General features: G+C 39.0%; 1 non-coding gene across 1 annotated transcript; it reads right to left on the bottom strand.

Annotated features, from left to right (window-relative positions):
- Positions 1-11,384: 11,384 nt before the first annotated feature.
- On the bottom strand, positions 11,385-11,457 carry TRNAR-ACG (transfer RNA arginine (anticodon ACG)). The gene has a single exon. It is a non-coding gene; the product is annotated as a tRNA-Arg (tRNA).
- Between the last annotated feature and the right edge of the window lie 11,760 nt (positions 11,458-23,217).

Genomic DNA, 23,217 nt, shown 5'->3' with positions numbered 1-23,217 from the left:
ATCCCCTGTTGTCCAGTAATAGTGTTACCGAATTCACTTTAACTTACTTTCTTGTTTTTTGTTGACAAGAACTGAAACCGATTCCGTCGTTGGCTGCGATACTCCTACCTGTGATAAGATACGACGAGTTGTGCTTTCTAAAATGCCTCTTTGGTTACTATTATTGTATTTGGTTGTGAACTAACTGCCTGTTGACAGCCTTTCTATTATCTTGCACAAGTCTCAAGCCTCTGTTGGTTTCTCCCATCAACGAGTTGTTTCCGACCACAGAATCACCGTTGGTGGATGTTGTTTCTTAGTGGACCAATCTCGATACACCCGAGACATAGTACATAGAACACCAGCAGGGTCGCTTGGATACTCATACTATCAGTTTTCACATTCAAAGTCACTTAAATTTTTTCCTCTTGCCCATTCTCGCGCTGAATTTCGCGCATACAGTATCCCTACGTATCTGTGGTACGACAAGTGATGCTGTTATTGAAGGAGCGATCTATTTCAAGAAAAAATGTATGCATTCCTAATAAACTGACCATTTAGTGTAGCTATTTTTAGTATTAATTAAAACATCTCAATGAAAATGTATGACAGATTTTCAATTTTTTAAAGATTAAATTGCATACTGGATAATGGATAGAGAAAACTGAAGAGTTTGTGTAAAATTTATATATAAGTTACAGTAGTTTTGCTTTTATAATCTTGAGTTGCATTCAATTAAATATGCAACTCAAGATTAGAAAAGACTGCTGTTATTACGCGCCTCATTTTTGACAGTTTCTTCAGTCACTATTAGATTTTAGATACACTACCCTCTAAAGCATTTCCAATTTCATTTGTCCACAGTTCAATTTTCTTGTGCCCGTAATTTATTCTTACTGACGGAACTTGATGTAACTTTCTCCACACAATTCCATCCGTTTTTCGACTAAATCTTATTTGAGGGATTTTTTTAAAAATTACACTCAACGCAAATGTCCTCCAGAGAGAAGTGATGTACATTTTTTCTCTCGCAGTAAGAAATTTACTATGGATGATATCCATCCAGCTTTATCGCCCTAACCCTCAGGCATTCGCAAGAAAACAAATATAGCATTACTTCATTTTTTCTTTTAGTTTCTCAGTTATCACACAGGCATAAAGTTGAGCTTACTGATCTTTGACAAACCGCCTTAAAGAGACCAAACCAAATGGAAATGCACTTAAAGTCTGGATCAAGTGAAATAAAGAATTCATATTTGCATCATATAAGATAGTATATGTCAAATAGACACGTGGGATATTACATTGCTTTAGTGAGATTTGGAAAATTCATTCAAAATTATAATTTTGTGCAGAAACTCGAAGATGAGTTCGCCAGAGTAGTGTTGTTTACTCCAATGAGTTAAGAGGAAATTGTTACTTGTGATAGCGATGAATTTCCAACTTTTTCTTAGACACAGAACAAAGACGGGATGGCATATTACCTAGCACAGATTTTACAAAATCTCCCTAAGATATCTTCGATTGGAATTTTGGATTGTTTAGAATTTGCACCGAAGTAACTAAGGCCAAGAGGCGTCAATAATCGGATCCATAAAATTTCTTTTATGCTTTTGCCTAAGTTTACGGAAAGAAATTGCAAAATCCATAACAGTTCCTTCCACTTGAACCAGACGTTTTTACATGCCTTTTCCTGATGATGTAAAATAATCACCGATTATTCCCTGCTACCCGCGAGGGAATGATCATTTAAATATCGAATGTCGAAGTCTCAGAGTGTTTCGAAAGATCCAAAAATCTTGGCGATGTTTACAAAATGAAGTTTCTAAATCAACAGCTGAATTTTTAAAATTTTTCTCAGTTTTAAATTAATAATTTAAAACTGAGCAAAAATACAATTAATTTTTTTTATATTCTGTTTTATTCTGCATTTATGTGAATAAAAATGCATGAACGTTGAATATTGACCACGATGTCATGTGGTTTGGTGCATTTTCAATTGTACTAAGTGCGTACCAACCACATCATTTTGCGCTAATCATTAGCGCAAAACTCATGTCCTCCGAGGGGCTCTTTTATATGGCCAGGAGCATGTGATACATGGGAGTTAAGTCTGAATTACAGAAGCACGTAAATTTCAGCCTGTCTCTGTCAATTTTGTGATAGCCGTAGAAGTATTCCATTTATTATAAGGACGTACACTATTTTTGAGAAAACACTGCTCCCATTTCCACCAGCTCACGATGATTCCTCCGTGCAGCTTTGCAACCAACAGTTCTTCAGGAAAGCACAATCCAACACACAGGGTCATCGAAAAAGGTGTCCATGATTTCCCTTTTAATTATCTTCGGAAATATTTGATCAATTGCTGTGATAGCAGCAGCAAACAGTCCGGTAACTCACTAAGTTTTATTTGACACCTCAACAATGACCCTGGCTGCGTCGTGTGCACAGAATGACTCCTACGCGCTGCCTCAGTCAGTGCCAGTAAGATGGCGACCATGCAACAGAAAGCGCAGTGTGTGTGTTGTGGTACGCTGAATTTAAACCTGTCATAATAATGCAACATCAATACCGACGTACGTCGGTATTGACGTTGCACTGTTGTGACAGATTTAAATTCTTATTGACACTGACTGAGGCGGAGCGCGTAGGAGTCATTTGTTGAGGTGTCAAATAAAACTTAATGAGTTACCACACTGTTTGTTGCTACGATCACAGCAATCGATCAAATATTTCCGAAGATAATTAAAAGGGAAATCACGGACACTTTTTCGATGACCCTGTATACAGTATATATAAGGCGATGAGAGAACGAACACATAAGAATAATGCGAGACAAAATAGCATCACCTTCCAAAAAGTATCCGGACATAAGTCGGTCTCGCATTGATGACCGACCTGAGTATTATCGTGGATTCCAAGCTCTCCTTCTTCCCGCACCTCACCTCACCTCTCATACCTTCAAGTCGAAATCAGAAATTATGCAGCTCTAATAGTCCGAGTAAGCAGGTGTGATTGGAGACTGAATAGGAGAACACTCAAACTCCTATATAAAGCTATATTCCTCCATGTTATTACATGTGTGTGTGTGTGTGTGTGTGTGTGTGTGTACATGTGTTTTTGTAAAGGGTGGCTTCTAGAACGTCAGTTCAACTCTGCCTCGTAGCTCTGTGAAGAACAGTATCACTACAAATGGGCCAGATACGTATGTGACGTAGGTTTGTGTGTATTATGTGCGTGTTCTGTTGTTGTGTCTGGCCGCTTGGCTACCCAGAAGTATCAATCAACTGGAGAGATTGTTCTGGATACTCGTCCACACCACGGGAAGGTGGGCCAGTCCCTGTTATTACAAAATTATTATATTAGGGCCACCCAAAATTTCTTTCATATGCCCGTATATGTATTATGTCTGTAAATTGCGTATGTTCTCTGGTCGATTGGCCTGTTTTGCTGGACGAAAAAACTCCAGTTTCTAGGGGAAACTGGAGTTTTTTCACTCCGTGGCGACTAACTCAGCCACGGAGTGAAAAAAGCCCACTAAAGTTCCTTGCGTCATCGACAGGATTCGAACGCGGGCCTTTTCCAACCGGTGTGGGGAGGATGGTGATGATACCACTGTGCTACACGCGCAGACTCCTGTTATTACATACGGATCCGGGATTTGGTACCATAGAGCAATAATTTTTCGCAATAAACGCACTCTAGAAACAATTCAGCGGAGTATCTTGCTCGCCATTACCAGAACCTGCTGCACAGTAAGCTCTTCAGCCCTCCAGGTTCTTGCGGATGTCCCCCCCCCGACTTGGAGGTTATCCGTCCAGGATTGCACTACTGTTTGTCGCCGGGCACCACGCTACCATCTTTGGACATACCATCGACACCCACAATGACTGTAAGCAAGAAAAGAAGAAACTTGCTGCCCTGCCATGCTACTACAAACCTGGCAGGCAAGATGGGAAGAGACGGACAAGGGCCTAATAACTTAGAAATTCATCCCAGACGTCGAACTTGTTAATCCAAAGTCGCCGTCTTGGTTCTCTCCAGGCCTCTACTGTACATATATTATAACTGGACACGGCTCCATAAATCATAAGTTGAATACCTTGGGAATCATCAATAACCCCTATTGTATATGTGGAGAAATTGAAGATTGGGACCATCTTCTTTATAACTGCCCAATTTATGATGATATACGCCGGACTCCAACACATACCTCAAGAACAGGAGCAGCTGTTCATTTCTGACGAACAATACTACAAATTACTAACGGAGTACGCACCAGAACCTCTTTTCTAGGTGCAGGACCCTACAACCAACTCAAGCTAGGGATACAAACCCGTGAGGGAGTTGCCCCAATCGGAAATAAAATCTCTACTTGACCTTTTTATCAACATTGACTTGCTAACCCTGGAAAATCCTGGGTAGGATTACCTGCTAACCCAGCCACATGGTTGGGTAAGTTCCAGTGGTCTATACCACTCCACCGCCAAATGTCGGTCACACTCAGCACTCTCGCTGCGCCGCTTTTCTACCCTTCCTGGGGTTATCCGCCGCCCCGTTTTCGCCTGGTGGGGCAAAGCTCCATTGTCAACTTAGTGAATGCCTTCACCTACATCCCCTTACTCTTACTTTTACTCCTCCCCTCTTCTTCCATACACCCTGTATTACCGCACAACCTTATTTATTTATTTTTTTTTAATTGGTCTCCGTTCAGGAAGCTGAAGCGACCCTGACGGAGACCTGCCAGAAAATAATGGGCAGCCTGGCCATCTCCTAGTGGTGTTTGCGGGTAACGTGGGGACCCACTAGGGGCCCTGCGGCCAAATGCCAGGACACACTACATAATACTACACATTCAACACACAACACTTTTCTGGCATTTACAGTAGTACTGTATTTCTTCACAGTGTACATATGGCGCAGATGTGGGAAATCACAGGTGGCGCCCGACCCTAACACTATGCACACTATGATGTCAGTGCCGCTCACTTCCATAGCGTGTCGGCCGCCATTCTCAACACCGGCAGTAGGGCATAGGACACATATTCCTGTTGAAATGGGCCTATACCAAAGAACTGCTACATTGTAGGGCGTATGAAATTTTGTCCAAAATGTTACGAAAGGCATCGATGTTCATGATTCCCCGCCCACACAATAACCCCACATCCTAAGAATTTCATTGTTGACACAATGAACTTTGGTAGCAGACGTTCTCCATGCATCCTCCTCACCCACATCCACACTGACTCATCTGATCGTAACAGGGTCTAACTAGATTGGTCACGCCACACAATCGATTTCGACTTCTCTCTGGACTAATTATGAAGTTCGTTGTAACATGCAACGGTTGGTGATGGTTAGCTTATGCGTCGTCGCTGTTCATAAAAAAAGGAGGCTGTGGAGCTCTGTAAGCAGTGTTTGCACAGATCTCAGCTCCTGTTGAACATCTTAAAACTCATAGTTGATGTATTGTAGGGATACCTGACCTTTCGCAGTCTTCCTGTGAGTTGTTGAACTGTGGTAGTACCGTTACGCTTCCATTTCATGGAAACAACACCGACTTTGGAGTGTAGAGTTTGCATGGATTCCTGAATTGCCACGAGGTCTCCACCTTTTGAGTGCAATTTTTTGGGGGGAAGGGACAAGAAGAAATGACAGAGAGATGGGTCTAAAGAATCAGAGAAGGACCATAGTTAAAAAAAGAAGAAACTATTGCACGTTCAGGTTGGCGAAAGAAGATATGACGTAGTAACCAATCCCTAATATTCCATTTTCACATCCGTCTGTATCCGGTGTAGAACTCTTTTTAGAAATTCTGATTGGCAGTTTGGCTGAGTGGAACAAATTGATGTACGATTTCATCGAAGTCAAAAGGCAAGATGAACTTGCTCTTGAAATTCGAGCTGATCACTGTACACTAGACTGAAGAGCGACAACTTCTGATCAAGAGCTGCATGACTATGATCTAGCACTCTCCGTATTCTTCAGGTCTTATTCTTGTGTCCGAAATGAAAATTTGAACTGGGAAGGGTGATTTGACAACGAGTCAGAGATCCATTAAAAAATCGCACGGAGTGCTGGAGTGGATTTTAAAAAAAAATAAAACACTAACAAAAACAAAAATTAATAGGATATCCAGAAATGCTTCTAATAGTGACAGAATCAGTAGACACCCGTACCACATCACAGTGGGGAGCTTATGGAGGGGATGTCAACATGAAATACCAGTAAGTGGTAGCATTCTTTTCGCTTTTCACTGTTATCTTTGTTTTTATCATCGGACTAAAAAAAATCATACAAACTATTAATAGCACATATTAATAGTATTCATATGAGTTCCATTTGTAATTAAAATCTATGATATATTTCTTGTTTAACGGATGCCTCCATGCAAGATTTCTACTCAAATTGCAATTTCACATTTTTGATAATTATTTTTATTAATTCTTAAAACATTTCAAAGATCTCTGCTACCATGTCTGGCTCAATTTACACTCTCATCAATCTTTAAATTTTCATTTTAATATTTTCATCGATAATTCACACGTCCCCCCATTCAAAATAAACATCAGCTACTTTATTTCCTACGCTGATGATCTAAAAATATGGGCAACTTCTACATCAGCAAAAAATGCCATTAACAATGAAAACCTCATTAATCAAACTCTACATGACATATCAAAGTCCCCAGAGATGCTTGGTCATAAGATTAACCCAGCTAAATCGTCTCACCTGGCAATAACAAAGTGGAACAAGATATTTAGCAATTCTGCCGCATTTAACCTTGCGGAATAAAATGAAAAATATAGAATTAGAGCTTTTGTTTAATGACAGATGATAAAATTGAAATCAGATATCCAAATAACAAAACTCCAAAAAACAATTTGGCTGTAGAAATGAAAAACGGACATATTTTGATTCAAATATTTTGCTCAAGTACATACATCAACTTAAGTTTTAATTTGAACATTTCTTCCGCTGTGCTCCGATAGGTGGCATCATAGTAAAACTTCTGATGGTACATACTCGAGATATTCCACCGTAGTATATTTATTCTTTATGTAATTTGAAAATTATTTTAGAACCATACTTAAAATTAACCTGGAAATTTGAGAGAACAAAAAGGTTGGGAATTCGTCTATAGAAGGAAGGACTTGATCTTCTAAAAAAATGGGACGCCGATTATCCGAAACGTCTATGATCCGAATCATCAAATAAACTGACAGACAGCGCCATTCGTGTTCTGTTTGTACATTATTCCACATCAATCAAAATATTTAACGGTAAAGCAAATTTAGCTTACAGATATTAAGAAGGGCGAACTTGGTTTCACTGGCAATTTTTAAACAGTCCTTCGGCCAAATGTGAAGGATGAAGTGGTGTACAGTAAAATGCTTTTGCAGTTTCTACTGTTTATTAGTTGGTTCTGATAATGTGCATCCTGCTGTATATAGATTATCCGAACCGATTCGAGAATGATTATATAGGATTTTAGTATTATGCGAAATCATTAGTGTATTTTTATTATGATGTTCATATAAACATTTTTGAATTGTCAGCCCCGTCTGGATCACGGATTAGTTAAAAACAGATAGCCGACTTCTACAGACTGCCATAGCAGCACAGAAAAGAATTCAGCGCTCTCACAGGTATTGGTTATAAACAGGCTTCTCTAGTAGATAGTTTCACTCCAACAGCGTAAATCGGTCAGCTATTCCAGGAATGCCACTTCCTTCTTTTGAAAACACTCGATACAATTTATTGATATTTGCAAAATGAAATTTTAATACGTCTGAAATGCAAGTCCTAAATTTAAATAAATATTTTTCGCATTCTGGGACAGCCATGTTCTTAGAGGAGTTTACGAGATGGAAAATACAATAACATTACCGTATTTTTGGCGAACAGCACAGTGGACTCCGCACTATTAAGAAAAATTTTACTACGGAATATATTACTAAAGAAGATTTATATCAAATATGTCCTCGTCCGAAAAATTGTTTCATAAAATATATCACAGTGGTTTTTTAAAAAAATAATTTCTAAGTCATTTTTTAAGTCATAATAAAATTTACTATGTTGAAATTTTACTAATAAATAACACGATTCAGAAAATAGCATAATACTAATTTATTTATTAGTATATTCTTAGACAAACGAACAACTGAAGCTTCGTGACCTTAGCTGCCTTGGCGTTTAACACAACCTCTAGCAAATAGTCCTTAAATTTTTATTCTTCTTCGTCACTATTAGCACATAAAAGGCAACTAGTTTAATTATTTAGGTTTCACAGGCCAAATTGCAAAGGGAAGTGAGCGGCAGTTTAAAATTTGAAATGGTTTTAAATTCTTCTGACGTTGGGCCTAACTACTTTCAACTCATAAGAAAGTCTAGAATGGCGTTAGAAGTGTTGAAATAAATTCTTTTCAAGTGCAATTGCTTGGCGCAAGCGAGAACAATAGATAGAGATAATTATAACCAGAGAAGGGCTCATTATTTTAAAGCGAGATCAGATTTAGCAAATGCCTTTTCCTCGTTCCACTGAAAATAAGTCGCTGCTAACGTCTGGCTGTGCACTAGGTGTAATGAGAAGAGAGAGAGAATCTCCGGAAAGGTTTAATGAGAAACTTTCCAAGTCTTCTGCAACCCGGAACATCGTTATGCAAAATGAAGCAGGAGACATACAAACTGGGTGGCTATTACCACCAGGAAAATAATTAGGAAAGACAAAAAGATCCTTTAATCTCTTTTCATATATGTTAAATTTAACGAATCATTAAACCTGAAAAAGGTCATCTGATACGTGGTCATGGTTCCGTTCCTTGGGGTTCGCTGTGGATATGATGATCGCATTCTTAGCAATAAAATAGCAGGTATTAATAAGTGAAAGTCATAGTTGGGGGAGTGGAATCTCCTCACCAATCTAGAGCGGATTAAAATTGAACAGGCAGCCCAACACTTTGCCAGATTCAAGAAAAAATTTAAAGAATTTTTTAAATTATTTGCTGATATAAAGAATTTGCCTTTTATTGAACGGCAAATACCGCGAAACTTTTACTCTTTGCCCTTAAATTCACGGACAACGTTTTCAATGTTTCACTGAAAGGTTTACAGTTTTAAGAATTTCAGTCACGTTTCTATTTCCCAAATATGTGCTGTGCTGGGTGTTGATACAAACCTGTAGAATAATGAAGTCATGATCGATATTCAGAGTGAGGTATAAAATCCCGTGGCAAAATTTAATTTTGTAAACAGATATTTATTTATTACTTCAGGGGAATACAAAATATTGCAAGATGTTTGGAGAGAAGTAAAATATCTATAGCTTCAAATTCCAGCGTTCGATATGACTGACTATCATCGTTTTCAATTAAGGACAGTCAAGAAGCAAAATTACCCACAGAGTTATTAAAGTACTCTGGATCGATATTGAAAACTTCTCTTATACGTGGCGTGAAAAAGTTCGGTGACTGAACTAATATTTGGAAAATGTTGAAGAATACCAGATGGATCTCAAACTGAGGGTTGCGAATGCAAGATTCCTGTTGAAGGTGAGCAGAAGGGGATCTACTATGAATTAACTGCAGATTATTCACATGAATATGGGGAATCCATCAGGCTTGACCGTACATTTGCTTGTAAAGCAGTTTCTTAAGCACATAAGATCCTCTTTGGTCAGGTCGATGGAGAAAAGCAAAGTTTTATTAGTTACCGGAATAGTCACATCACAGCAGCAAGGGAGTACAGGCCAGCTCCGGAAAGGTAAGATCAGCCCAGTTAAGAGACGATTTCGATTCAGAGAGAAAAGGCGGTTAATATTATTTACAGCATCAGCAAAGAAAAAAAAAACGCTTCCCCTATATCAATATCACTTGTCCATTCCCTTTAAGAGTTTATCTAGTTCTTCCTTGAATTTATCCAAACTACCCACTTGTACAACACCAGATGGAAGTTTATTCCAACAGTCAACTAGCCGGTGGCTTAAGGCAAACTTAAGCACATCTATTCTGCAAACAAAAACCAGGAAGATTCAAAGAAGAATTTAGCCAGGATTATTATGCAAGAAACAAATCAGCTGTTTGCCGTGTAATAAAATACATTTTCATGAATCCTTCATCAATTTGAATTTATGCCCCCACATGCGTGTAGTCTGAGAAAGAGAAAAGATTCCATCAGCATCGGGCATGCTGAATCCATTAAAAGCGTTAAACACCTCAATTATATCTCCTCGCAGGCCTAGTTTTCAGACGTTGCGATTTGCAGAACTGAAACCTTTCAGATCACTCTTTTGTTCCTCTCACTAATCTCGTTCCTATTTCCTGCGTCAGATCCACGTCCTTCGTGGAATAAGTCCTCCAGATTTGTATACAGCTCAATATGTGGTCTGATCATTGCTTTATACAACGGGATAATCACATTCTTATCCTTACTGGCAAAATTCCTGAATATCATTGACAAAACCACATGGGCTATCTGCGCAGATTGTCTACACTGCTCAGAGAACCCTCCTAACTGACTGAACAATTACCCCCAGATATTTTTCACTCTCCACTACCCTGCGTGTGGTACCACACAGTTGATACGTTAATCTAGGATTATTGCTACCCATATGTAGTACCTTGCATTTATCAATATTAAACAGTGCACTTGGGAACACGAACGCTAGAGTGGAGGATTGGAAAAACAACAAACACCTGGTTAAAAGAAAAAAAAAAAAAAATATATATATATATATATTTATTAGGGTCATCCGGAAAGTTATTTCATCTACCCATGTCTATTGTGTATGTAAATTGCGCTCTGGTCGATTTGCCAGCTTTGATGAAAAACCCCGGGTTCTGGGGGAGAACTTTGCTAGCTACGCCTGAGACCGACTAACTTAGCCACGAACTGAAAAAAGCCCATAAAAGTTCCTCGCGTCATCGACGGGATTCGAACCCGGGCCTTTTCCACCCGGTATGAGTAGAAAAGGCCTGGGTTAAATACCACTATGCTACATGGTGACGATACCACTGTGCTACCCCGCGCAGACAAACACACGCTTGACGAATCTGAGATTCGTCAAACCAGCGTTTGTTGTTTAATGCGTTTGACGTCAAACTTTCAAACCTTTGACACCAGACCTTCCAAATCACCTGCTATTGTTAACTGATAACACAAATGTTAAAAATTTTGTTAATTTTCTCTCCTTATAAATTTTATTGTTATATAAAGATATTTTTCTTGTTTATACTCCGGAACTACCACTACATCAGAGGAGTTGACAAAGAATCATGAATACAATCGTTAATCGTATTCAGTAGTCACGGGCTTGAACTACTGTCCACTCCAAAAAGCGTGTGCTACTGCACTTTCAGTCCTGACCACTTGGCTATGTCAAGCCAAAAGATTAAACGTCACATCGAGCCAACCAGGATTCGAACCTGTAATCTTCTGATTCGTAGTCAGACGCGTTATCCATTGCGCCACTGGCCCACATGTATTATACAGCTTTTCATATATTGTCTAGACTAGATTGTTTGTGTCACTTTAACACCCCATTTATGGTAAATTTTGTGGTTTGTTTTTAGCGTTATCAGCTCTTTCTACTATGGATTTTGAATAAAAACTCGAACTTGAACTTTCATGGACAATTTTGAATTTTTTTGAGTTCAATAGTAAACTCTATGGTCAATATATTTGGACCTTAATTGGCTCTTTTTTCTTGTCATGAACTACTGTCCCTTTTTAACACTGACATTGATGTAATGTAATGTAAGTACTTATTTTAACTGATTTTTGCAAACAGTTGAATATGTTCTTGCAATTTTAGGTTATATTTCTCAAAATGCGGCTTATTTTCTTTTCTTTTTTTTTTTTTTTTTTCAAATCAATAAAATTGTCTAACTTGAAATGGTTTCGCTTTTTTTTTCCCTACTGACAAAGTCAGTATCTAGGCTTCTTTGGAACTGAATTCGGGTTATTAGTTAGATATGCACTATCAAAATTAAAATTTTTTTATTATTATTTTATCTTCTTTTTTAATTATTTTTCACTTTTGTGATTTTTTTAATTATTTTTCACTTTTGTGATTTTTTCAATTATTTTTATTTTATTTTATATTTTTGCTCGAGTAGTTATGGAACACCTCCTCGTGGTGTAGACGGTACTGGACAGGCTTTCCGGGTGATCGCCTTCATGGTGGTAAAATGGCCAGAAACAACTAAACAACACAACAGCATCCACGCATATTGCACAGATATAACATTACACACATTTCTGTCCTTTTACAGAGATCTGTATTACAGAGATCTGTACCAAGACAAAGTTGAACTGATGTTCGGATGCTGCCCTACATATGGATATGTATACATGACGTCAAACTAGACGTTTAATGTTTTCACCAAACTAGACGTTTAATGTTTTCACCAAACTAGGCGTTTGTTGTTTCACGCATATCCAGTTTGAAGAATCTCGGATCCATCAAATCGAAAAAACCAGGCGTTTGCTGTTTCATGGTAATGGGAGGATCAAAATATGTGGAAAACGCCATGAGTCTATGGATCCAACTTACCATTTGTCAACAATGAAGCCCCTTGATACCAATGCATTTCATAGCATCTCAACATTTGGAGTGTATCCATCGACAAATGGGTTCTTTTAACAGGACAGTGCGCCACGTTACAAGGACTGAACTGTACAGAACTGGTTCCAGGAATATCATCCTCATGCTATGATCTTACCAATTACCAGATCTCAGTCCAATTGAGTACCTGTAGGATTAGATGGAACGAGCTCTTCGGAATGGAGATCTGCAACTACTCAATTTTCAACATGGAGACCAGCATCCCTATCAGTCTTCGTTGAGTCTATGCCAACAAATACAGGTTGGTTTGAGGGCTAAAAGGGAACCTAATGGTTATTAGTTAGATGAGCCCAATAAAGTTGCCATTCATTGTATACCGCAGGTATTCTGTTTTCGGTTTGCTGGGTTTTGCTGAACGAAAAACAACTTTTCGGGAAAGCAGCAATGCTACCTCTTAGACTGACTAACTCGGTCAGGGTAGAAGAAAATCTTTAAAAAAATTCTAGTCGTCTTTGATGAAATTCAAATCTAGGTATTTTTCACACGTGTGGAAAGACAGTGATTATAATCACTATGATACCTGCGAAGATTAGTACAGTGGGCAGATGGCATGTTGTTCCATCCAACATGGATGGAACTCACAGTAGTTCCATCCATGTAAATATCGTAGTTATAATTTCTATCAGTTACTTGAGTGGTCACAATTTCAATTCAATTTATGAAAACATACTGTATATACCGACTAAACCTAAACTTTTATTACACCAGTTTACTTTCCTTATGCCATATCAAGACTACTTAAAAAGATGAAATGGGTTTTCATTATTTTCATAGTATTAATTTCATTTCGTTTTCTGCTTTCCTATCTTTAATTATTGAAATTAGAACATATACAGACATGTTCTGCACCATAGAATATTATCGCAAATAGGCAACATTGCGCTAATAATGTTGTTGTAAGGTTTCAGGCACATCAGCAAAAAACAATAGCGTGTGTTCTGTAGTCAAGCTGCTGTTTGCTGAACGAGAAACCTCGAGTTTCAGGGACAAAAAAAAAAAAAAAACACGCTTCCTTCGTCTGAGACTGACTAACTCAGCCACGCTGTAAAAAAGACCAATAAAATTCCTTCCTTTAATGACGGGATTCGAACTCGATCCCTTTCCACCCAATGTGGGGAGGACGGGATTGTACCAATTATGCTACCCACAAGGGCGCAAGATACAAAGAATACACTGGAACTTTTTTTTCTTCCCCAAAATAAAGTAGCTATTTAAACATGGACATTTATCAAAGGAGACACACATATATATACAGAGAATTTCAAATTTTAACAATTTAAGTTATGAATTCAGTTGTAAAACAATTGGATATATGGAAATTTTAAGGAGTTAGATGGTTGCATGTTTATCTCTTTTTGGTTAATTAACTAAATCTGGGATTTAATCCTCACAGGAGTATGCAGCTAGAAATCGAGACAGAAAATGTTGCTGCCAATACGTAGCAAGTACCTCTCCTACGAATAAGTCAGAAGAGTTGTTAAGAAACATGACTGAAGAAAAGCAAACAAATACAGAGGAAAAATTTCACTACTCCATCATCGACAAATCTTCTACCAGTGGGAAGCTTAAAACAGTAGCATCGTGATGGTACTTTCAAGAGAACGAGTGTTTCCGTGCTCTATCACCCCTGTGACGTTCATCCCCTTCCAAGTGAGGCCATTGGTATTCCCCAAGTGAGTGGTGGAGCGCTTTCTGCTCGCCAGAATATAAAAATGGTTTCTTTTTCTCCACCTGTGATCAGGTCGTAATAAAAGTGCGACACACATACGACCAACCGGAGATGTCGTTATGGGGTGGCAGGTGAGTTGAGAGATGATGCTGTGCGGTGTGTTCAGATTGCATCTGCAGTCATTCTCTAGGGAAAAAAAGGAAAGGCACCACGAGTAAGTTTGGGCAAAGGTGACTGTCTTATGTCCTCGGAAGCCGATATATGTTTGGAAAGAAATAACTCCGAACAGAAGCATGCATGATATGATCAATAGTATGGGATCCGACCAGAAAAAAAGTAATGAAAACAATTTTTAAAATAAACATTATGTAAGGTAGATGTTAGGTGCTATAGCAACTAAGGCTATGAGGGTCAGTATATTACGTCTATAATTGCGTGTATTTTTCGGTCAGTTTTCTGTTAGCTGGACGAAAACAAGTTTCTGAGAGTAAAAACTGTGCAACCTTCGCCTGAAGCCGACTAACGCAGCCATGTAGTGAAAAAAAAACAATGAGATTCGAACACCACCTTCCATCAGGTAGGGGAGGAAGATAATTATATCCACTGAGCTACTGGCAAGGGCTTTTAAAATCAATATACCATTATTGATATGCATTAATGAAATTTATCTTCTTCAAAGTACTCTTGCGAATCGTAAAATTTCACCATTAATTTTTTTAATCGATTGATCTTTCACACAGTTTGAAAACAGTCTGTCTTGCCAAAGGAAATTTTATGTGCATATACACGCCAATGACCAAATTAGAATTGGGTAATGGCGGCATGATTTTTAACTCATAAATTTCGGTTTTCTATCCCGTAAATAGGTTGCTAGTTGTTCAGAAATGATCTCGTTCTTTACGAAGTGATTGAAGCTAAGCTGCAATCAGGCAAAAACGTTAAAAGCAACTCAGAGTGAGCAGTAATTACGACCTTAGTAGAACATAACACATTAACATTTTTTTGTTTGTTTGGGGATTTTTTCGGCGCATCAGCATCTATAGCCACAGTGCGCCACAACACATTAACAAAACTGTCATATTAGGGCCACCCCCAAAACTAATTCATTTGCTCATGTGTATTATGTGCATTAATTGTGTGTGTGTCCTCTGGTCGATTTGCCTGTTTTGCTAGAATTAAAACCAGGGATTTTGGGGAATCAAAAGACATTGCTGTGCACTCCTGAGACGGAATAACTGATACACGGAGTGAAACGTTTCTATCACCACTGACAGGATTCGGGATTCGAACTCGGGCCTTTTCCACCCGGTGTGGGGAGGGTGTTGGTTATAAGCAAGATCATTAACAGTTTAACCACTGATTGTGGTCCAATCTGATTCATCCCCTTTCTTCGAGAGTTTACATAAGCAAAGGAGTCTTCGCTGTTTTTCTTTGCATCCTTTGCCAAAGATTTCTTGTAATCTGCCTTCGCTTGCCTAACCTCTTTTTTGATTTTATTACAAACTGGCGGCTTATATCTATCATAGGCTTCTGTGTCACCTGTTAATTTATATGTATCCCAAGCATTTTTCTTCTCTGTCACATGTCTAATTAGTTCATCTGCATCTATTTAGGCCTAAATCTTGAACAATATTTCTTATTTGGTATGAAAAGCCTAGTAGCTTCCAAGATTAATTCTTTGAATGCTTCCCATTTTGAATTTGCTGTAGGTAACATCATCAGTTGGTCCCACCGTATAGAATTTAAATACTGTCTCAGACCACCGTAGTCACCTTTACGAAAGCAAAAACCCTTCCCTTTACCCCTGATGGTAGTTACATCTTTAAGTAAATCTCACATCAGTACACTGTGATCACTGCCACCTAGTGGTTCCTTTATCTTCAGATTCTTAATGCATGAGTAATCACCGGTGATAATGAGATAGACTATTACTCCCTCTGGTTGCCTCTCGAACATCTGGTTGTCCACCAACACCATTCTGGGGACTCTACGAGATAGGGCTGAGTTGGCAATCGTTTATTTGGATATCCAGTCTCCATTCGACAGCATAAACATCCAGCCCCTCCTGCAAATTTGTGAGGAGGGATACCAGATAAAAGGCAATATACTGGAATTCTTGAAGTCGCAACTTACGACCAGGGTCCTTCACCTGAATGTGAATAAAAAATCTTTCACAAGGAAAGTTTGTGTGGGTGTTTCCCAGGGAGGAGTTCTTTCAGGGCTCCTCTTTACGGCTGTCATCCACACATTCCTGTGCCAGCAAACAGAATTTATCAGTTATGCAGACGACGTGAAGCTCCTCTATCGGATCAACGGGACCGCCCGACCTGATTCTGTTTCTGAAACCATTATTAACAGCCTTAAGAATCTGAATACATACTTGGCACAGTTTTCGCTTAAGATAAATCCAAACAAATCTGCACAAATAGTGTTCTCACTCAAATCAAACCCAACGCAACTAAACCTGGAAATCCATGGGAAATGGATTTCCAGGTTTAGTTGCGTTCCAGGCTCAGGATAGGGAAATCTATCAGAGAGGGGCGGGATTTCCCTCCCCTCTCTGCAGTCTGTGGCGTGGAGGCTCAGGATATGGGATAGATTCCTGCCCATGGAGATGCTCTACAACATCCAGGAGATGGATGTGGACTACAAAAAGTTCATAGAGGACAAATCCTACAGAATATGTATCGTCAGGGAACAGCTTTCGTCTTCAGCCGAGTGACTGCCATCGTCTTTTCATCGCTTTTCATGTTCTTTCATTTCCCATGTTAATATTAATTTTATATGTAAAATATGTAATTATACGTTTTATGTTAGCATTAGCATTAGCATTAGCATTAGTAAAGGCATATGATGCAAGAAAACAAGCTTATTCAGCTTCAGCCAAAAAAAAAAAAAAAAAACACATCACTCCCATTTCACCCCTCCGTTCACTCGAAATACCTGTCCAGTTGAGCCTTAAATTTGTTTAGGCTATCAACTTCAACAACAAGTGATGGAAGTCGGTTCCACTAACCAACCACCCGCTGGCCAAAGGCAAATTTCCGCACATCTATCCGACATCTGTCCTTCCTCAATTTGAATTTATGCCCTCTGAGCTGATTATTCTGAGCAAGATGAAGAATCCCATTGGCATTGAGCATACTCAAACCATTCAAAGCCTTATACACCTCTATTAGATCACCTCGCCGGTGCCTAGTCTCCAGACTCTGTAATTTGCAAAACTTAAGCCTTTCTTCGTAAGAGCAACCCTTTGTTCCATTCACTAATCTTGTTGCCCTTCTCTGTACCCGTTCCAGCAGCTCTACATCCTTCTTGAGATGAGGCCTCCAGACCTGTATACAGTACTCAAGATGTGGCCTAACCATTGCCTTATACAAGGGAATAATCACTTCCTTATCCCTGCTAGAAATATTCCTGTATATCATTGACAAAACACCATGAGCTACTCTTGCAGCTCGTCTGCACTGCTCAGAGAACTTCATATCTGCCTGCACAATTACCCCCAGGTCCTTTTCATTCTCCACCACTGTCAGTGTAGTACCGCAGAGTTGATACGTTGCTCTGGGATTACTGTTTCCCAATATGTAGTACTTTACATTTGTCAATGTTAAACTTCATTTCCCACCTCTCAGCCCATCTGTTCAACCTTTCCAGATCCTGTTGCAGCAGCATAGCGTCAGTGGTGTCCTTAACAACCCTGCCAACCTTTGTATCATCTGCAAACTTGGACATTAAACTTGATATCCCATCATCAATATCATTCATAAACACCGAAAACAACAACGGACCCAACACTGAACCCTGAGGAACTCCACTAATAACATTAGTCCACGTTGAGCAGTGTCCATTGATTACCACTCTCTGTCTTCTGCCACTCAACCATCCCCTTATCCATAGCAGCAATTTTCCTCCAATGCCACACTGCTCCAATTTGTGCAGCAGTCTTCCATGTGCAACAGTATCAAAAGCCTTTCTAAGATCCAAATATATAATATCAAAGTTATTCCCTGCATCCAGTTCTTTTGTGACTACATCATAGTATCCAATCAAATTGGTCAGGCAAGACCTGCCCTTAACAAAACCATGCTGCGTCTGAGCTATAACTGAATTCTTGTCTAGATGATCCTGCAGTGCTTCTTTAACCAGTGCCTCCATTAATTTACCTGGAATAGAAGTTAAACTAACAGGTCTATAATTACTTGTGTCAGCCTTTGATCCTCCTTTGTGAATTGGGGTTACATTTGCACATCTCCAGTCTATGGGTACCTCCCCTGAGTCCAAAGAAGCTCTCATAATTATGGCTAGGGGTTTGCTTACTTCCTTTGCTGCCTCCTTTAATATAACTGGATAGATCCCATCCACCCCGGGTGCCTTTTTTATGTTTATCCTCAACAATCTCTCCTCCACTTTCCTCTCAGTTATTACAAAATCATCCAGCTCACTGCCAATGTTTACTTTACCTACATCATTCTCCTTCCTGAATAACTCCTCATGCGTGAATGTAGATGCAAAATACTCGTTTAGATTGTTAGCCACCTGAGCAGGTGGCTAACAATCTAACAATGTTATAATATATGTTTTATGTAATTTTTCCTGTATTAGTTATTTTATGTTAAACCCCTGATATTGTCACTGTTATGGGTATTATTGCATCAGGCAATTATGTAACCATTTACAGTCTACAATAAAGGTATTAATTAATTAATTAACATGCTGCTGTTGAAAATAGTCATCTAATAAATCCACAAAAGTACTGCTAGTGTACAAGTGACCAACCCATAAGTTCCAGTATAAGTTCCATAATGTCTTATAATGGGGTGTTAAAATCCCCCATTATAAGACATTCTGATTTACTAGCCCATTCTAATTCTCTGTACAGTTCGTGTAGTCATCAGTCATTAGGCCTATAACACACTCCTACTCTCATTTTAGCTTTCTCAGTGCTTATATCACACCAAATTGACTGAACATTGCCCTGCCACCCAAGTCAACTAGATGCACTGCCTTACATATCTTTTATGTATTTCTTAACTAACAGTATAACCCCACCTCCCTTCCTATCCTATCTTATGCGTGTAGCACAGTGGTATCGTCACCGTCCTCCACACACTGGATAGAAAAGGCCCGGGTTCGAATCCCGCGGAACTTTTAATGGCTTTTTTCACTCCGTGGAAGAGTTAGTCGGTTTCAGGCATAGATAGCAAGTTTTTTCCCCGGAAAAACTGTGGTTTTTCGTCCAGCAAAACAGGCAAATCGGCCAGAGAACATACGCAATTTACAGACACAATACACATGGGTAGTTGAAGTGACTTTCTAGGTGACCCTAAAATAATAGTTTTTTTTTTGTCTGTCCTTTCTGTACACACTGTACTCCGAAAATTCAAATTCTAAGTTCCTTATATCTGTATGATGCCACGTCTCTGATATCCGAACAATGTCCGCATTTGATGTTTTGACCAGCACCTCAAGTTTATCAAATTCATTTACTACACTCTTAGCATTGGCGCACATGCAAATATACATGCACCTGTTCTCACTCTTAGTTATCCTTGAATTCTCTGGCACCTTGCTTTCCAGGCTGCTGCTCGTTCCAATAGAAGCAGTGCAAGAATCACTTTCACCTCTGCTGGGCTATTGTTGATCTATTAATCTGTGTAACCTTCCAAGCTAGCAGTTTTCTAACCCACCTAACACTGCCTCGATATCATCGGCTAATATTCTTGCACCCTTTCTATTTAAGTGTATCCTATCCTTGTAGAAGCAGTGTCGCATGTTAACAAGCACAGACCACGCTGTTGTTGTTGTTGTTGTTTTTGTTTTTAGGAGCATTAGCAACTAAGGCCATATTGCTCCGGGATATGCGGTGGTCAGTCCCTGACCTTTCCGCATCTTCCGTATTTGGTGGTGACGGGCTCGAACCCCGGTCTAATCAAGAAGCATGTGATAAGCACTACTGCTCCTTCCCACCTGGTTACGGAGGCGCCCAGACCAGACCACGCTGAGAAAAATTCTATCCCATGAGCCTTGCACAATCTCTCCAGAGCCGAAATGATTGACATGGCTCTCATAATATACTCCCTCCTATTGTGTCTCGGGAAAAGTGCAGACACTTTCAAATTTAACCCGAACTCGCGCCTTTTTTCAATATTGGCCTGTACTTATTAAGCAAGTCTGATAGCTGATATCCGATCCACAGATCTCCTACTCTTAATGTCATCAGTGCCAACAATATCACCTTATGTGCGCTTAAAAGATAATACCTGCTCTACAACGTCATGAATGTTTGTCCCTGGCAGATATACTCTGGTCCTATTCCACTTATTCTTTTGGCACAATACATTTCCTGTTCATTCAATGAGTAGTCCGCTTGGGTAGCACATGGTTAAAATCACCATCCTCTGCACACCGGGTGGAAAGGCCCGGTTCGAATCCCGTTAGTAATGCAAGGAACTTTTATGGCCTTATTTTTACTCCTTGGCTGAGTTAGCCAATCTCAGGCGTGGATAGTAAGGTTCTCACCCATAACCTCGGGTGTTTCGTCCAGCAAAACAGGCAAATCGACCAGAGAATACACACAATTTATATACGTAATACACATCGTCATAGAAGTTAGTTTTTTGGAGGCCCTAATATGAAAGGTTTTTTTTTTTTGTCTCCTAGGCGATTATTCTAAACGACATTCTGGTGGAGTTAGCCGGTCTCGGGCTCGGACTGGATGGTGTTAGTTGGGCTTCGTTGCCTTGTCCAAAATCAAAGCACGTAATTTTAATTGCACTTGGACTTGGTAAATGGCTTTATTGCAGTTTAAATACGTTTTAAAGACTTATATCTGAATTGAGCCGAATTAGTCTCTTATTCGTATCGATTCCAATATCGAATTTTAAGAGTAGCTGGGCAGTTATTTTTAACTTCATCCCATGGATTTCTTATACTTCTTTCGTTTCTGTTTCCATTACCGCCTTAGAAATGGAAAAGTTGATGGAAGTACGACTGTAGCTATCTATCACATCCCGCCAAGAAAAAGTAAGTTATTCCTCTGGATGCACTTATGGAGTTGATTGTTGACACTGAAAAATGAGCAGAAAAGTTCGGCATTTCTTCGATGATCCCTTCTTTAGGGTATATTCCACTTCCTTTGAGGTTATGAGAAAAATTTCCCTCGAGAAAATCCGCTCTGGAGATGAATCTTTTTATGATTTTTATCTGCTGAACATCTTATGAAGTTCCGATGCAGTTTTTAAACGAAATCTGGCACATCGCTTTATCGATTGGTATCGTATTCTCTTTTATGGAGTGGGGAAGGGGGAGGGTGCGATGTTGTTCTTGTTCTGTCAAAAATTACGACACTGCTACTTTTAGGATTCAGCTTCTTAAATTTTGTGCGACGTAATTTTATTTTTCTCATACGGAGGTGAACCCCATCTTTCACAGAATCTATTAGCATTGCAGATGAGCTGCCATTATTTTTTTATCTAAAGGAAAATGCTAAATGGCATGGGGTGTCACAGACAGTAGAACAGCAATCGATAAAACCGACTTAAAACATCTGTGTAAATAATTTTACTTGAGAACCTTTCATGAACATCAATTACCTTCTTTTATAAGTCAGATTCTTGAAAGATTTCATGAATTTTCATCAGTTTATTTACCAGCTGCGCAATGGAAAACTCATGGAACCCACGCTATAAAAAATGGAAGATCGATGTCATGTGACCTGTATGGATGGCACAAGTGGAAATTTTATAATTAAACTGGAGATTAGATTATATTAGAGGTGTGTTAAGTACCAAAGAAAATAAGCTATGAGACGTCACTATATTGTTTTTGCAATTGCGTGTATGCTTCGGTCGGTTTGCTGTTTGCTTTCGATTTGTTTGAACGAAAAAAACCAAAGCTTCTGGGATAAAAAAAAAAAAAAAAAAAAACTCCTCAGCCAGGTTGTGAAAAGAGCCCATACAGGTTATTCACGTCATTGATGGGATTCAAAGTCGGGCCCTTTTTCAATCGGTTTGAGAGGACAGTGTTCATAACCACTTGCTACCCGCGAGGGAAATTACTGTACAGGGCGATAGCCTTGCTCCTGTATGTAGCCATGGGGAAACCAAACTTTTTGGCCAGAAAATTAGAAATATTTTGCCATTTGCATCAACAAATAATTAAACGTACGATATGTAAATGAAAGTTGTTACATGGTATGATAGAAGTTCTTGGTGTTATCAATACTAAACTCTTTTCTGAGGCTTCAAGATTTTATATTCACGATAAATATTTTAATAAATAAGGTCATTGTTCACATGCACAGTGAGTATGAACAAGGAGCACAGATTCGTCTTTCTCAAACTGATGACGTAAGGGTAGTCTCTAACCGGTGTCTAGTGTTCAAGTACTTTGGTCGGCTGTCCCACGTTTCATTTACTTCTTATTTAATCTTAATGGTGAAAAGCCTGTTCCATAGTTTCCCTATAAGTTTCTTCAATGCAAGATGGCTAAATGTCTTGATGTAAAGGGCTTCCTTTATTTTTATTTTTTCAAAATCTCTCCAACCCATATTATCCCAAAATTCCTTTCGCTATACGCCTAGGTTGCAACCTAGTGCATACTCTGCTAATTTGAATTTTCTGGTGTTCCTTTTAGCTACGTGTTTTACAAGTTATTGCCGGAGCACTTCCTCTTGATCGCTAAATAGCTTTACAGGCATTGTCTGCAAATTGCAAAAAGGAGTTTTCAACATCAATTTTGGGAATTGAAATTAATCCAATTAACAACATAAAATGTGAAAACGCAAAATCCGGGCTGATTTACAAAATATCTGGCCATCTCGCTGGAACTCTTCTGACAAGGGAATTTTTACCAGAAGATTTATTTCTGATGTTTTATACGCCTCGTCAGCCTAAACTAGTAAATACTACTTCCCATCTATTATTTTAACTGGCCATGG

The sequence above is a fragment of the Mastigoproctus giganteus genome, chromosome 6 (assembly GCF_048544385.1).
Source record: "Mastigoproctus giganteus isolate SK-2022 chromosome 6, ASM4854438v1, whole genome shotgun sequence".
In the NCBI taxonomy this organism is placed as follows: domain Eukaryota; kingdom Metazoa; phylum Arthropoda; class Arachnida; order Uropygi; family Thelyphonidae; genus Mastigoproctus; species Mastigoproctus giganteus.
The sequence above is the reverse complement of the archived record's forward strand: the minus strand, read 5'-3'. Positions and strand labels throughout refer to the sequence as shown.